Here is a 15,857-nt window from a genome sequence, read left to right as displayed (position 1 = left end):
TACGGGAAGTTGTTCAGGTCCTGAAGCAGCAAAGCAGACCCACACACTACCACTACCATGTTTGATTGCTGGCATGATGTTCTCATGTGGAATGCTGTTTTAGCTTTACGCTAGATGTCACAAGACCCACGTCTTCCAAAAAGTTCCACTTTTGACTCAGTCCTCAAAATATTAACCTAAAATCTTCGTGATGTTTTATTTGGCAAATGTGAAACTGCTTTTTGGTCAGCAGTGAGGGCAATTAGATTTTCACATAGGGCCAGGTAGGACGGGATAGCTTTTTTCCTTCTATACATGAAATCATTATTTAAAAACTGCATTTGATGTTTACTCATGTTATATTTGTCTGATATTTACATTAGTTTTATGATCTGGAACCCTCATGGAACAAATATGCAAAAATAGAAGAAATCGGGAAGGAGGCAAATACTTTTTGCCAGCACTGTATACATTTGCCAAGCATAGATTTTGTTGGTTTTGTCTAAAGCTTCCTATGGAGGTCCACTGTTGATCCAATTCACTAATAGATTCTCTGTACTGATCATACTGCTAAAAACTAAATATTTTGTTATTTGTCAGCTATTAAACTCCCACGACTAAAATCACAACGCTTGGAACTTTTTCAAAGAGAGACCTGGATCGCATATCGCTACTGGAGGATTTTCAAGACAGTTTGGCAATAGTAAGTAAGAAATCTGGTTCAATAAGCACAATTTTTAAATTTTTTTTCTTTATTATCTCACTCTAATTATGTACATCTGCAGAAAATCAGTTTATAGTTTGTAATACATGAATGTACTGTAACTCAATGTTTGATGTGTACAGTATATGTAGAAATTCTGCTTTACTGTAATTATTTTGTGTATGCGTGATTTCTTTTATATTATACAGGTTAGATTAATGGCAGAATATTTAGGATAAGAATTCTAGAATGAGAGACATCTAAAAGAAGAGGCCTGTCCTCAAAGTCATTACATAACCCTGTAGCTGACAAACAAAAATTGGTAAGACTTATAAAACCTATAACAAAATTATCAGAATGGAAGGCAAGAAAGTATTGTATTTAAAGCTAAATTAAATGTGCAACCCATATAAGTTATACAAATACTGAACTATCGGTATGTTCAAAGTTAAGGATAATGTTCTTTATGTGACTAGCATCCAGGGCCGGACTGGCCTACCTCAAAATCAGGCCTGTCGGGAGGGGTGGCCGAGCAGCACTAGGGCTGTCCTCACCTGCAGAGGCTCAAAGCTTACTGCTATGGAGCTTACACAATGTGCTTCCCCTGGGTGGGAAAAGAGACTTTCTGCACTCAGTATGTGAACCCAATGCTTTCCAGAATCAAACGAGGAAAGTTCCCAAATTATATATGAGAACCTTGACTTTGATACCTAGAGACAGCCTTTGTGGGAATGTTGTGACGCCGCTACTATGCTATAAGAGTCCTAGACTCTATTATTGCTTTTGGTTTGTGTTACAAATATTAGTGGATAATAACATGTTCTGTGATTTTCTGATATTGGATTTAAAGAGTGGATGAGAGAGTAGATATCTGAAAAATAATAGCCAAAGCTTTTCTTAATCCTAAAACTTCCCATTCCATAGCAGAGTGAGGTTCCAGGGATCCCAGTACAAGGTAGTAGTACATTTACCTCAGTGATACTCTGTCCAATAATGAAAAGAGAGTAACATTCATATTTTAATTTACAAAATTGTACTTTTTAATATATGAGAGGTGTTATGTACATGATATAATTAACTTACTCAATATGATTGCTGTTTCCATATATAGAAAGGACAATATATATATTTTTTTTTAACCACCAACACATGCAAATTATTAATTAATGATTTCATGTTTAATATGGTTTAGTGGTGTGAATGCAAGAATCATGTGTAATTCACATTTTGGAACAATTTCTGTCAGAAGCTGCACTAATATGAGAGTTGACTGGATATGTATGGCCCTCCATAGTAATGTAATGGGCACCTTGAACAGCACATCATGGAGCCTAATTGGTCTCCAAATCACAAGGTGCTTGTTTTTGTTTCAACCAGAAACATTCCTTTGCTTGCGACCCATGGTTTGGGGGCATGTTGTGACCGTGTGATTATGTAATAGAAAGGGGATGTGGTATTGTGTTATTCAGGAGATTAACATGTATTTTTCACATAGTTTCATTAAACTAACTCTTGAAAAATACGTAATCATATACCCCGATGTTGTATTTGGTAGATAAGAAATCTTTTTTATAAATGTTATGAAAACGTATTAAAAAAATCAAAAGAAAAATCGTGTTTTTTTTTTTTTATTGCCGTAGATGTAAGCTTTCAGGACATATATTATTTTGTTTATTTATTTTGACACGGTGGAATCTATCACATATGTCATACATTTTGTTTTATTGTCAATTTTCAGTATATGTTTACAAAAAATACACTTAAATCTACTCACATTCAACAAAATATATTCCGAGGATGTTTTAGTTTTAAATATATATATATTTATTTGAACAAACATTTTGGAAGTTTTATAAGATAAAATAGTATTTTTTTTATATTTTTTCATGTACTTAAGGCTTCATATCTTTCCTCATGATGCAAATTTTGCCTCATATCAGCAACCAATAAAAAGCAGAACTGCTGAAAAAAAATAGCTTTCCATGGATAAAGTTAAAACTTTTTCCCTTGGTATCGCAGATAAACAAATGATGCAGAAATGGTTGAAAATGTCTTGGGTTTCAAGATGGAAACATTTGGCCAGACCTCTAGCACTCAATTGGGTAAATGATCAACATTTAAGAGCCATTTTCATACATTACACACAGACTCAAAGCCATGGCATGATAGACACAACACAGCTGTATGTGTTCTTCCTTTGAAAATTGGACAATTTTACATAAAAACAAAGACACAGTATATGAAAATAGCAGCCAGAGGTCTCATCCCATTATGGTTTCTATTTGTATTAAACCTATTTTAATCTATATGTATATATATACAGTAGTTTAATGTCATTATGTATGTCATATATTAATTGACAAAGGACATTTGTACATGGACAGATTGCTTTCACATAATGTAATTCTGAACTATTACTCTTGAACAGGAATTTTAAGTACCCATTACATAATGTAAATAACATGCATCTAAAGGTGTTATTACACAATTTGCTTTTAACTGCCATGCAATTATTAGAGCCGTTGAAGAGATGTTCATTGTGCTTTTTTTTTATCTGTTGCCTTTTCCTCTTAATTATTTCTATATGTACTGTATGTGTGTGGTCCAGGGTTAAAATATCCCTGTAGTACCTGTGTAAAAATGCTTACCAAAATCAGTTACTGATACAGCTGACATCTAATGTTGAATATACTTAAGGAGTATACTTGAATCCTTTAACAATGTACAACAAGTGATGGCCACTCCAAAACCTTCACCTTTTTCTGCTGTAACCACTGGAGGGTCAACTTGGCCTTGTGCTTAGGGTCATTATCATGCTTGAAAGACCAAGAGCGTCCCATGCCTAGCTTTTGTGCGGAAGAATGCAAATTGTCTGTCAGTATTTTCTGATAACATGCTGTATAACATCTGATAACATCTTGCCATCAATTTGAAAACGATTTCCTGTGCCTTTAGAGGTCACCCTCTCCTCCCCAAAAAACCATCAGATGGTATTCTTTTCACTATAGGCCTTGTTGACCCCTCATAGCTCATTAACATAGCTCTTATGGTTTATACCATAAAACTCTATTTTGGTCTCGTTGGGCGTATTGTAACAAGGCTTTTTTGCAGCATTGGTCCAGCTTCTTTCTGGCAACGCAGCTACGCAGCTCGTTTTTGTATCGTCATATTGTGCTCCTTGAAAAAAACACACCATCTTTTTCTAGAGCAGCCTGATTTCCCCTGGTGTTACCTGTGGGTCTTTCTTTGTATCCCAAACAATTCTTCTGGCAGTTGTGGCTGAAATCTTTCATGGTCTATCTGAACTTGGCTTGGTATCAAGAGATCCCTCGAATTTTCCACTTCTTAATAAGTGATTTAAAAGTACTCACTGGCGTTTTTAATTCTTTGGATATCTTTTTATATCCTTTTCCATCTTTATAAAGTTCCATTACCTTGCTATGCAGGTCTATTGACAGTTCTTTTCTGCTCCCAATGACTCCTTTAATTAACCTTTAATTGCAATTAAGGCCAAACATTCAAGGGTATGTAAACTTTTGATCAGGGTCATTTGAGTGATATCCTTATGATTTTTAAAAGGAGCCAAACAATAATGTGATAATAAATGACTTCATATGATCACTAGCCTTAAATAAAAGATTTTTTGCATGATCAGTCATATTTTCAAAATCAATGCCAACATTTCACAATTTCTGCCTGGGTATGCAAACTTTTGACAACTGTAGCTAAGTCTGGTTTTAGTATGTTGCCTAGATTTGTAGAAATTGTACATATTCTGTGTACTCAAGGTATAAAGTAAAATATATTTATTGTATGTGAAGTGGCAGTGGAGACTCAAACATTGTACCTTCCGAACAGCCTTTCATTTACCTTTCTTTTTCCAGTCTTGTTGAAAATAAATAGTGAATAGCCCTGAAAATATTATTTCTGTGTATGTATGGTACTAGCACTGAGAATATTTTCTGAAGCCATGCCTGGAACTGGCTAGATATTTCCACCATCACATGTCTGTGGCACAATGCTTTGACACATCAGCTTGGAATCCAGGGCCGGACTGGCCCACCGGGATACCGGGAAATTTCCCGGTGGGCCGGCAGGTCCGTGGGCTGGGACCAGGGGCGGGCTGGGACCTGAGCGGCTGCTGGGTGCCGATGCGGCCGGTCGGCGCTACTATAATACTTTTTTCTTAATTTAATATGGCAAGCTGGTCCGGCTTGCCATATTAAATTTTAAAAATGTATTACAGTATCGCCGGCCGGCCGCATCGGCACCCAGCAGCCGTGTGCGATGGCCGTCTAGTGATGGGAGCAGTGTGAGGGGTGAAAGCTCCGCCCCCTCGCACTGACCTTTCACCCCTCACGCTGCTCCCATCAGACTGCTGGGAATGTAATCTGAACGGCCGATGCGTGCTGATGCCGCCGGCCGGCTCTGCTTTAATACTTTTTTTTTTACTTTATATGGCAAGCCGATCCAGCTTACCATATAAATAAAAAAAAAAGTGTTAAAGTAGCTCCGGCCGGTGGCATCAGCACGCATTGGCCGTTCAGATTACATTCCCAGCAGTCTGATGGCTGCATAGTGATAGGAGCAGCGTGAGGGGTGGAAGCTCCGCCCCTCGCACTCAGACTGCTGCAGCACCGGATGTCAGGTCAGTGACATCCTGTCAGGAGAGAGAAGAAAACAGTGTGCGGCTATCAGAGGACGGAAGTCAAGAGAAGTAGAAGGTGAGTATAGTAATGTATTTTATTTCTACAAAATGTATAATATTTTTTTGAATGTGTTAAAAACAAAAAAAATCGGCATGTGTGTGTATGTAAGTGTGTTCCCCTATATGCCACTCTGCCTCCAGAAATGCCTTTTACCCCCCTATATGCCAGAGTGGCATATATGGGTATAAGGCATTTCTGGATGCAGAGTGACATATAGGGGATTAAAAGGCATATGATGGGACAGAGTGGCATATAGGGGAACATAAGGCTTTTTGGAGGCAGAGTGCCCCATGATATGCCTTTTAACCCCCTTTATGCCACTCTGCCTCCAGAAATGCCTTATACCCATATATGCCACTCTGTCCCATGATATGCCTTCTAACCCCCTATATGCCACTCTGCCATATAGGGGGTTAAAAGGCATATCATGGGACAGAGTGGCATATAGGGGTATAAGGCATTTCTGGATGCAGAGTGACATATAGAAGGTCAAAAGGCATATCTGGAGGTATAGTGGCAAAAAGGGGGTTAAAGGCATATCACGGGGCAGAGGGGCATAAAGGAGGGTTGAGGCATATCAGGGAGGCAGAGTGGCATATGGGGGTTAAAAGGCATATCATGGGACAGAGTGGCATATAGGGGGGCATAAGGCTTTTCTGGAGGCAGAGTGCCCCATGATATGCCTTTTAACCCCCTTTATGCCACTCTGCCTCCAGAAATGCCTTATACCCCCCTATATGCCACTCTGTCCCATGATATGCCTTTTAACCCCCTATATGGCAGAGTGGCATATAGGAGGTTAGAAGGCATATCATGAGACAGAGTGGCATATAGGGGTATAAGGCATTTCTGGATGCAGAGTGACATAGAGGAGGTCAAAAGGCATATCTGGAGGTATAGTGGCAAAAGGGGGGTTAAAAGGCATATCACGGGGCAGAGTGGCATATAGGAGGGTATAAAGCATATCGGGGAGGCAGAGTGGCATATAGGAGGGCATAAGGCTTTTCTGGAGGCAGAGTGCCCCATGATATGCCTTTTAACCCCCTTTATGCCACTCTGCCTCCAGGAATGTCTTATACCCCCTATATGCCGCTCTGTCCCATGATATGCCTTCTGACCCCTATATGGCAGAGTGGCATACAGGGGGTTAAAAGGCATATCATGGGACAGAGTGGCATATAGGGGGTATAAGGCATTTCTGGAGGCAGAGTGGCATATAGGGGGTTAGAAGGCATATCAGGGGGGCAGAGTGGCAAGCCTGGGGGCAGATGTGCATAACTTGGGGGTAGGTTGGCAAATAAAAGGAAAAAAAAAAAACATGTCTCAATCATAGCTTATATTAAATATGAAAAAAATAGTCTACACTCTACATGAATTAATAAAGAAACAAAAGTTTCTTACCAGAATACCGTGAAGAATAATGTGATCACTGTTTTGTTCCACTGAACTTTTTCATCTAAAATGTTCGCAGTAGTAAATGTTTTGATCCCATTATGTGTAATGTATTTAATTTATTAGGGCCTTTTAACACTTTTGCTTTCTGGCATTTTAATACAAGTAATGTGATAAAAAGAATGGCACATAGTGTGACGCGGGTGTGTATAAGGGGTGCGTGTGGGTATAAGAGCTTCACCGTGAGATAAACTATATGGGGCTGGTCTCCAAATTTTTCCAGGGCTGCTTTTCCGTCCCAGTCCGGCCCTGTTGGAATCCCATTGTGAACCTGATGTATGTTCTCAGTGGACAGTCTACCCATGCCTAGGAAATCCTGTAACATCTCTGAATCATTGAAGAACATAGTTCTATAAAGCTAATCGTAAGCATATGGAGCTCACAGGCAAGAGGCAAGCTGAAAGGAACGTATGCATTTGTGCTACTCAGGGTTGACTACAGACAAGTGTATGTGAGTGCAGTTCTGTTTCATCATATGTTTTACTTGATAGAGTTGTGCCTTTTGTGGACATTGTCTGTTCCGAGTTTTAAAACAATTGGTCAATGAATGGGATTGTTGTCAGGGTTCTCACCCTTCCCCCACTTCACTATGTTGCTTTTCTGCTCAGTAATGGTGCGCCTCAGCTGGTGACTAACAAGCTGTCTCCACGGTTACCTGTTAATCAGCCTCTTCCTTGCTCTGCTCTGGCTATTTAGATGCTAAGGCTCAGTTCCACTCTACCCTTGCATGGTCTCTGACTGCGTTATGCATTCTCCATTAGACTGTGGTTTCTCTGTGTATGATCCTGGCTTGGCAGACTTCCCTTCTCCGGGTTCCTGATTACCTTCCTGACTACCCGTTCCGGCTTTTGGCCCCTGGCATTGTATTAGACCACGTTTCTGGCTTACGTTATTGTTTTGTTATTTTGTTTTTTTAACCCCTTAAGGACCGGGCTCATTTTTCGTTTTCTACCCTGTGGGACCGAGGCTGTTTTGACACTTTTGTGGTGGTTGTGTTCAGGTGTAATTTTCTCCTCACCCATTTAGTGTACCCACATAAGTTATATATTGTTTTTTTCAGGACAAGATGGGGTTTCTTCAGATACCATTATTTTGATCGTATCATCTTATTTACTATAAAAAAAATAAAAAAAAACATGGTGAAAAATTGAAAAAAAAGACATTTTATGACTTTTATTTGAAAAATATTTTACTCACCTAAAAAAGCAAGTAAAAAAACTAGCTAAATAGATTCTACTACTTGTCCTGAGTTTAGAGATACCCAATGTTTTTATGTTTTTTTGCTGTTTTTTGTACGTTATAGGGCAATAAGTACAAGCAGCGTTTTAAGATTTCCAAATCTTTTTTAACAAATCTTTAACAAGTCTGCCTCCATCTCCTCTTTGGAACATCTTTGAAGCTGGTTAACTCAATTTAACCCATTCAAACCATATATTTTTGAAAACTAGACACCCCAGGGTATTCCAAATGCTGTAATTTTAACCCTTTCCATGCACCAATTATACAACTACACTTTGTCAAACTTTGTAATAGTAATTTTTTTTATTTTTTTTTCCACACAAATTGTACTTTAGTTATAGATATACAGGTTCTGGTATATGCCACTGTCTAACAACACCCCAATGTGTGTTCAGGAACATCTCCTGAGTACAGCGATACCCCACATGCATGGGTTTGTCAGATTGTTTGGCTGGTAAAAGGCTACTTTTGGGGCATGCGTAATTCAGGTGGTCATTTGGTCATTCTGCCTCCATCTCCTCTTTGGAATATCTTTGAAGCCGGTTAACTAAATTTAACCCATTCAAACCATATATTATGGAAAACTAGACACCCCAGGGTATTCCGAATGCTGTTATTTTAACCCTTTCCATGCACCAATTATAGAACTACACTTTGTCAAACTTTGTAATAGTAATTTTTTTCACACAAATTGTACTTTAGTTATAGATATACAGGTTCTGGTATATGTCACTGTCAAACAACCCCCCAATATGTGTTCAGGAACATCTCCTGAGTGCAGTGATACCCAACATGCATGGGTTTGTCGGGTTGTTTCAGATTTAAAATGCCACATTTGGGAAGTGCGCTTTTTTTCTCCATTTTGGTCAGTCTGTACCTATGCCCTATCTGTGAGCTAGGCCACTCCAATTTACCCCATCAGCCATTTTTTTATATATTAGACACCCCTTGGGTATTTGAAGTGCTTTTATTTTAACTCTTTGAGATTTTTGAGAAATTTTAGCACTTGCTCAAAATAATAAACTTTATTTTTTTATTTTTTTTTATTTTTTTAATACTTTTTTTATATTTTTTTTACACATTTTGCTGGTACTGGATGGTTCATCTAGTGACATCACTGCATAATTATTTTTAAATGTTAGCACATTTTTTTTTTTTTTTCCATTTTTATTTTTTTTTTTTTAATATTTTACTAATCACATAGTGATTAGAAAGCTGGGCTCCATTGACTTGCATGGTTGAATGCAGTACCTGTATTCAACCAGCAAGTGGAGCCAGTTCTCTAGAGGGTCTGGAGACCCTCTAGCGAACTTTTCGTCTCTCTTGTTTTATTTCCCGGCCGCCGCCATCTTACTTGATGGCGAAGATCACCGGCAGCGGCGGCTGTGACCGCTCTCCGGAGCGGTCACAGCCCACCTAAAGGTAAGTGTTTGGTGTCGCTGGATGCCTCCTGATCGAGGCATTCCAGCGACACCATTTAAGTTTAGGAGGCGATCGTTGATCGCCTCCTAAACGCTTTCAAAACGGGCGTCCGCCGCCATACAATGTATGGCGGCTGTTGACGCCCCGGGGAGGGGCCAGACATGGCCCCCGATGCCGATCTCGGCCTTGCTGAAAGCCTCGACGTCGAGGCATTGCAGCAAGGCCGTTTAAGCGAAGAAAGTGATCCTTGATCACTTTCTAAGCTTATTTAACTTTTTGACGGTTCAGGACCGTCAAAGGTCATTTAGTGACCTTCTTGTCATGACGGTCCTGAACCGGCAAAGGTCGCGAAGGGGTTAATAAAGGTGATTTAACTGTACACATTGCCTCATCCTGGTTTGTGGTTCCTGACCTCTTGTAAACGAAGCGTCTCATATGCTCATGCTATATCTATGACACAAACAAATATTCTTGTTGTGAGAAGACACATGCAATAACTACAGAATTCTGTAAAATAAATCAACAGAAAAACACATAATCTAATGTTTTGTTTATTGATACATCTTATATAGGTATTGTAAGGTCACGTAGAGTCGCCCAGCAGGCAATGAGGCCAGGTTTGAGGGAATTTCAAAAAGCGAGGTCTAGGCTAGGTTCACAATAGTGGATCATGAAAAAGTCACTAAGGAACACTCACTGGCACAAGCAAGCTAAATAACTGAGCAAGGAGGAAAAAGCAGGACCCGATATATATATAGGGAACGTCCTAATTACCACCCCTTCTGCCTGTAAGTGTAGGGCTGACCATTTGGAACTTCAACAGCAGGAGGTTCTTGTTGAGAGGTGGTGTGGGTGATTACCATAGTATAAACAAAACAGTTATTAATGAATAAATAATTTTAAAAATACTTTATTGGGCAAACACATTTCCTTCTACAATGTTTTTCTCACTTATGAAAAATATGGCCAGAACTGGAAAAGTAAGTTTTTTTAAAGGCTGCATCTTCCATATGAAAACAATTTGTTCTCTAACTTTCTGACAGCTATGGTGTGCAACATTTTTGTAAAACAACACATATGATAACAAGTAATCCTTAAGGACCAAGTACTAAAAGCAGCTTTGTAGAAACCCTATTGACTGTGTCTGCAGGGGTTTTATTTCCACTAGTCATGAATCAGCCCTTGTAATATTTTTTATATTTATATTTTAACATATGATACTTAAGTGGTATTCCAGAATATAACACACACTTCCTAAAAAAATAATAGATGTGGTTTCACACAATCCAGTTAGTAATCTGAAGGTGAGAATAGACATTTTCAAGGTAAAATACACGAGGAATCTGTATTATGAACTGACATCAATCTGTTGGAGCATGGTCACTATCTGATGCTGTCATCTCCTAGAGGCCTCTGATTGTGATTCTTATATTCCAGAACTTGCACGTGAAAAGTGATTCAAACCAACAAAGTTAGCAGAGGCACTTTAAGGTGTAGAACATGCAAAAATATCGGCAACAGATTTGTAATGGAAAATACTATTGTTAAGTGCATAATCTTTCCCAAAGCAGAAAAAATAAGAAAATGCAGCTTAGGAAGGTATGGATGATTGTGATTTCATTTTTCGAGTGGGGAAAAAACTGAATTTGCCGTGGGTTGTGGCCTGATTTTGCAAAAAAAAAAAATCAGTGTACATTGTTTTGATCCAATATTTAAACTCTGGTCTTATATTTTTGTGTTTGAAGTACACATTTTATATTATGAAATATAATCGGTGATAAAACTGAAGAAGTTTAAGTAATTTCGTATGTGATAGTGATAAACTGCCACCTCCATGGTCCTGCATGCAGTGAGCATTCACATGATCGTGCAGCAACGGTGTGCATGAAAATTACGTCACAGCAGGCCCTTACTCTCCGCCTCCATTCAACTTCAATTGAACTAGAAATTGGTTATATAATCGCTGAGCCTTCATTTTGGCTTCACCCTTGTTTGGTGTTGCCCTCTACATAGTTCTTGCTGATCAAGTTTGGCATTCTGACTCAGCTAGTCCAATGACCTTGCTCTTGCATCCAGATTTGACATTGATGCTCCTGACTCTTGATAATAGACCCCTGCACTTTTGCTCCTGTATTATGTTTGGCTCCAGACATTTTCTATTCCTGGTTTTGACTTGGGATTCCTGGGATCTTCTGCTTGACCACCCTGACCCTGAAACCTCAGCTCTTGCCCCAGTCAGTTCCAGTCTCCTGCCTATCTTCGGTACTGGGTTCCATCAAAAAAGATTTTGAGATTAACATAGAGTAAAATGTAATAACAATGACACGAGTATAGACAAGTAAACAACATCTGGGCGTGGAAAATAAAAGATGATTACAAAAATGACAAGAGAAGCATTATGTGAGGATAAAAATGAGTACACAGGAATGAAACTGGTTAAAAAATATGGGCCTGGGCAAAAACCTTGTAGCACACAAAGCCTAGGTTATTTTATGGTTAATCCGTATCATGTACTATATGTAAACAACGTGAGTTTAAATTTGATTGAATTCACACAGATGCACACATTTACCATATATTGTAAGATTGCTGTCTCGCTAAACGTGTTGCAATTTTAAGGTGTGATGCGTAGAACATGACTAATGTTTTGGCCCTCCAGGTAAAACTGAGAAGTAATTTGCTTGGTAGTTGGGTTTCCATTTCTTTATGTCATGTGTACATGCTTTGGTGTCTGGATTGAAAAAAATGTATTGGCTAGGTGTAAAGTAAGCAGTGTTAACAGAATGGGGAGTTTCCTGCCATGGGTCATATTTTCCTGGCTCTGCTTTTTATCATCTGCCAGTAATTTCCGCAGACTGAAAAATACTTATCAGTCTGGTGTATGGTGTTAAACATTATCTCTTATTATAGAGATCCTTTTGGAGTGTGTAACCAATGCTAAGCTAACAGTTGCTTAAGGGGGATGTTGTATAATTAATTTTCAGCAGTCTGGAACATAAGTCCTTGGAAAAAATGCAGCTTTGCGAGACAGAAAGGAAACATTTGCTTCACTGTAGATGTTAGAAATATCACCTCTTACACAATTCTTAACATTGTAATAATTGGTCATCTAAGCACACATACTGAAAAGCTTGATTCTGACATTTTAGGTAATTCTTTTGAATTTGTACATACCTTATTCTCCTGTGCATTGATGGACGTTGCTGTACTTGTTTCTCAAGCATACATACTACCCATTCAACCCATTCCAGTAGTGGTACATTTCACTGGATTTACATTCATCTCATTCATTGCAAAATAGTTTTTTGTGCTGGCAGAATTCACAATAAATGGATACCTAACTGATGGAAATGTTTCAGATGAGCCACAGTGTTTTTTTTAGAAAAGTAGAACTCACTTAGCTTTAATGAGTGTATTTGATCAATTATAAGATGGCTCCCCAAATGTTGGCTCATCATGAAAAGAAAAAGAAAAAAGAAAGGGCACAAATAGATGAGCCTATTGAAAAATAATCAAAACCACTTTGCCACTTGGTCAAATGCACACTTGCATACAGGACTGGCATTTTAACAACTCAGTGTTTACAGAACACTGAATTGTCATTTATTGCATGTGAACACTGGGATTGATTTTCACAGTGCTCTCTAGACTTGTGCTATTGAATTCATAGGGTTTTAAAAAAATTGGCTAATTTCATTACTTCCTATGAATGTCAGAAAAAGAGAAGGAACCATCAACGAAACAAACAAAATGAAGCAGAGGCCTCTGAATTATTGTTTGCGTTTAGTCACTTACTCCCTCTCTCACACTCTCATTCACTCTTTCACACTCTCTTATGCCCTCTGTCAATGCGGACAAAGAAAGAAGACAGAAGGACAAGGGGAGGCAAGAGAAGAATCAGTGCTGCGGAAAAGGAGACCGGGGCACAGATGCCTTCTGCAAAGAAGGTAGGAAGACATTGTGAGAGAGAGTTAATGAGATAGCATGAGAGTGTGAGGGAGTGTGAGTGACAAGTCCATAGGCTTAGTAGGCTATGCCTCGGATTGGAGGTCAGAATAAAACAGGACCTCAATTATAAAGCTATTTTCAGTTTTTCAGATGATTTTTTTCTGAAAAAAACAAACTTGTTTTATAATCCAGCAAATATGGCAGTTCATAATATGTAAAGGTGTACTGTTCCTTAACTGTTCCTTGTTCTCCAAACATGACAACTCTACATACTTCAAATCATAGAAGGCATCTAGTCTCAACATTATTTCTGCTGTAAAGACTCAAACCTGAATTGGTCCTGGATCTTGTGTTGTATTTAGGATAACCATGGTTAAATTCAGTTGAAGTGAATGAAATTGAATGAAGTGATTGAGCCTAGCACCATTCATAAATAGTTCAGTTTTAACCTGCAGGTTAGATAACTCAATATTTAGGTCCTTTATAGCAAGTCTATTTTGTCATAGCCCAGCCACTGATCTTTCAGCAGTATTTGTCTCCAAATCCTGAAATACATTGGGTATGACTTTTAAGGTGCTACCAGTGCTTGATTTTTAAAATGCCAAAAATCACACTTGAAGCATAATGATATGTATAAAGTGAATTACCATTCTTTATACATATTTTTGCTGTGGATGCAAAACTTAGTAAGCCATAATGAGTAACAGTACACTCTTGCTCAGCTGGCTGTCAATAGAACACACTACTTGTTATATTGTGGAATCGAGCATCTTGTTCCTAGTCCAGCAATTGCATTAAGGCTTTCAGTTAATTGCTGTAGCTTAACTGTCTGTAGTTTCGGTTTAGAAGACATTGTTGCATCATTAGCCATTTTACACTGTACTTGGTACATTCATGGTACAATGCAGATGGTTCTGTCAATGATCTATTAATTTTGATTAAGATTTTTAAATGTCGGGGGGCGTGGCCAGCAGCGGACGAAGATGGCTGCTTAGGCACTTTGGTCCTCAGCCCCTCTCCGTGTTTCTACCACAAACCGCGTGTTTTTTTCCGCCATGGGCAAGACCAATCGACCTCCCGGCACCCCGAAGCCTTCCGCACCTAGGGAGAAGTCCTCACTCACCTCGGTCCGCTCTTATTTTCAAGGAGCCCACGACAATGATTCCAGAGACTCCAATGATTCCAGAGATGGCGTCTTCTCCCGCCGGATCGTGCAGTGACGGCCCAGAGGATTCTGGCGCGGACTCCAGGGATTACTCTACCCTCCGCGACACTCTCCGGCAATTACCTACAAAAGAAGACATGGTGCCGCTTATTGAAAAAGCTACTCAAGGCATCCGTGACGCCCTAACCGAGCTCAAGGCGGATGTCCAGCACCTTGGTGACCGCGTGGCGACGGTGGAGACAGACGCGGCACGAATCGTTGAAACCGTGGATGCTCTCTCCTCACAAGTCTCTGACCACTCACTCATGTTGCGGACTCTGGCTCGTAAATTTGAGGACCTAGACAACCGCGGCAGGGGCAACAATCTAAGGGTACGCGGTGTTCCGGAGGACGTCAATCATACCGACCTCACCTCGACCCTGCAGGCCATCTTCAACGGTATTCTGCAGCCCCCTATAGATACCCCGATTGAATTTGACCGAGCTCATAGGGCCCTTAGATCGCGTGGTGACGCTGGCGCCCCTCCACGGGACGTCGTTTGCCGGCTGCATTACTACTCCGTAAAGGAAAGTATTCTCAAAGCCTGTCGTGCAAGGGGAGATCCAACGTGGAACGGACAGGCCATCTCCATCTTCCCAGACCTCTCCCCCTCTACCCTGCAGACGAGGCGCATCCTGAAGCCGGTCACAACGGCACTACGAGCGGCTTCTATCCCCTATCAGTGGGGTTTCCCGTTCGCGCTGATCGCTCGGAAGGATGCCGATACGTTTATCCTCCGCCAAGCCTCGGATGCCCCGTCTTTTTTAGAGAGCCTGGGACTGCCTTCCATCCCTGTTCCGGACTGGGAGTTGGCCCTTTCTACTCCCACGAGCCTACGGGACCCTGCTCAGGACTGGATGCCCAAGCCCCGTAGGGCCAAGCGTCAGAAGCTTCCGGCGCCGTGACTCTGCTACGACGCCCGCCCGCACTGAGGAACTCTGCTTACCGTCGGGACACGGCCAACTTCTCGACACGTCAACTTCTCGCCTCATGCACCGTGATGCTGCCGGGATGACCTTCCTCTGGACTCTTGCTGGCTGCGGCCGGCTGCCCGCGACCACGGGCTCTCTTATGGACGCTTTGCTGTACTGCTCGGCCCCTGGCCCTCCAGACGCTGTCCCACGGTACATGGTTTTGGGTTTGTTTACTTTATTACTGATTCCCTCTTTCTTTTTTCTTTCGCCCCTATGCCCTTGTAACA

The sequence above is a fragment of the Spea bombifrons genome, chromosome 5 (assembly GCF_027358695.1).
Source record: "Spea bombifrons isolate aSpeBom1 chromosome 5, aSpeBom1.2.pri, whole genome shotgun sequence".
Taxonomy (NCBI): domain Eukaryota; kingdom Metazoa; phylum Chordata; class Amphibia; order Anura; family Pelobatidae; genus Spea; species Spea bombifrons.
The sequence above is the reverse complement of the archived record's forward strand: the minus strand, read 5'-3'. Positions refer to the sequence as shown.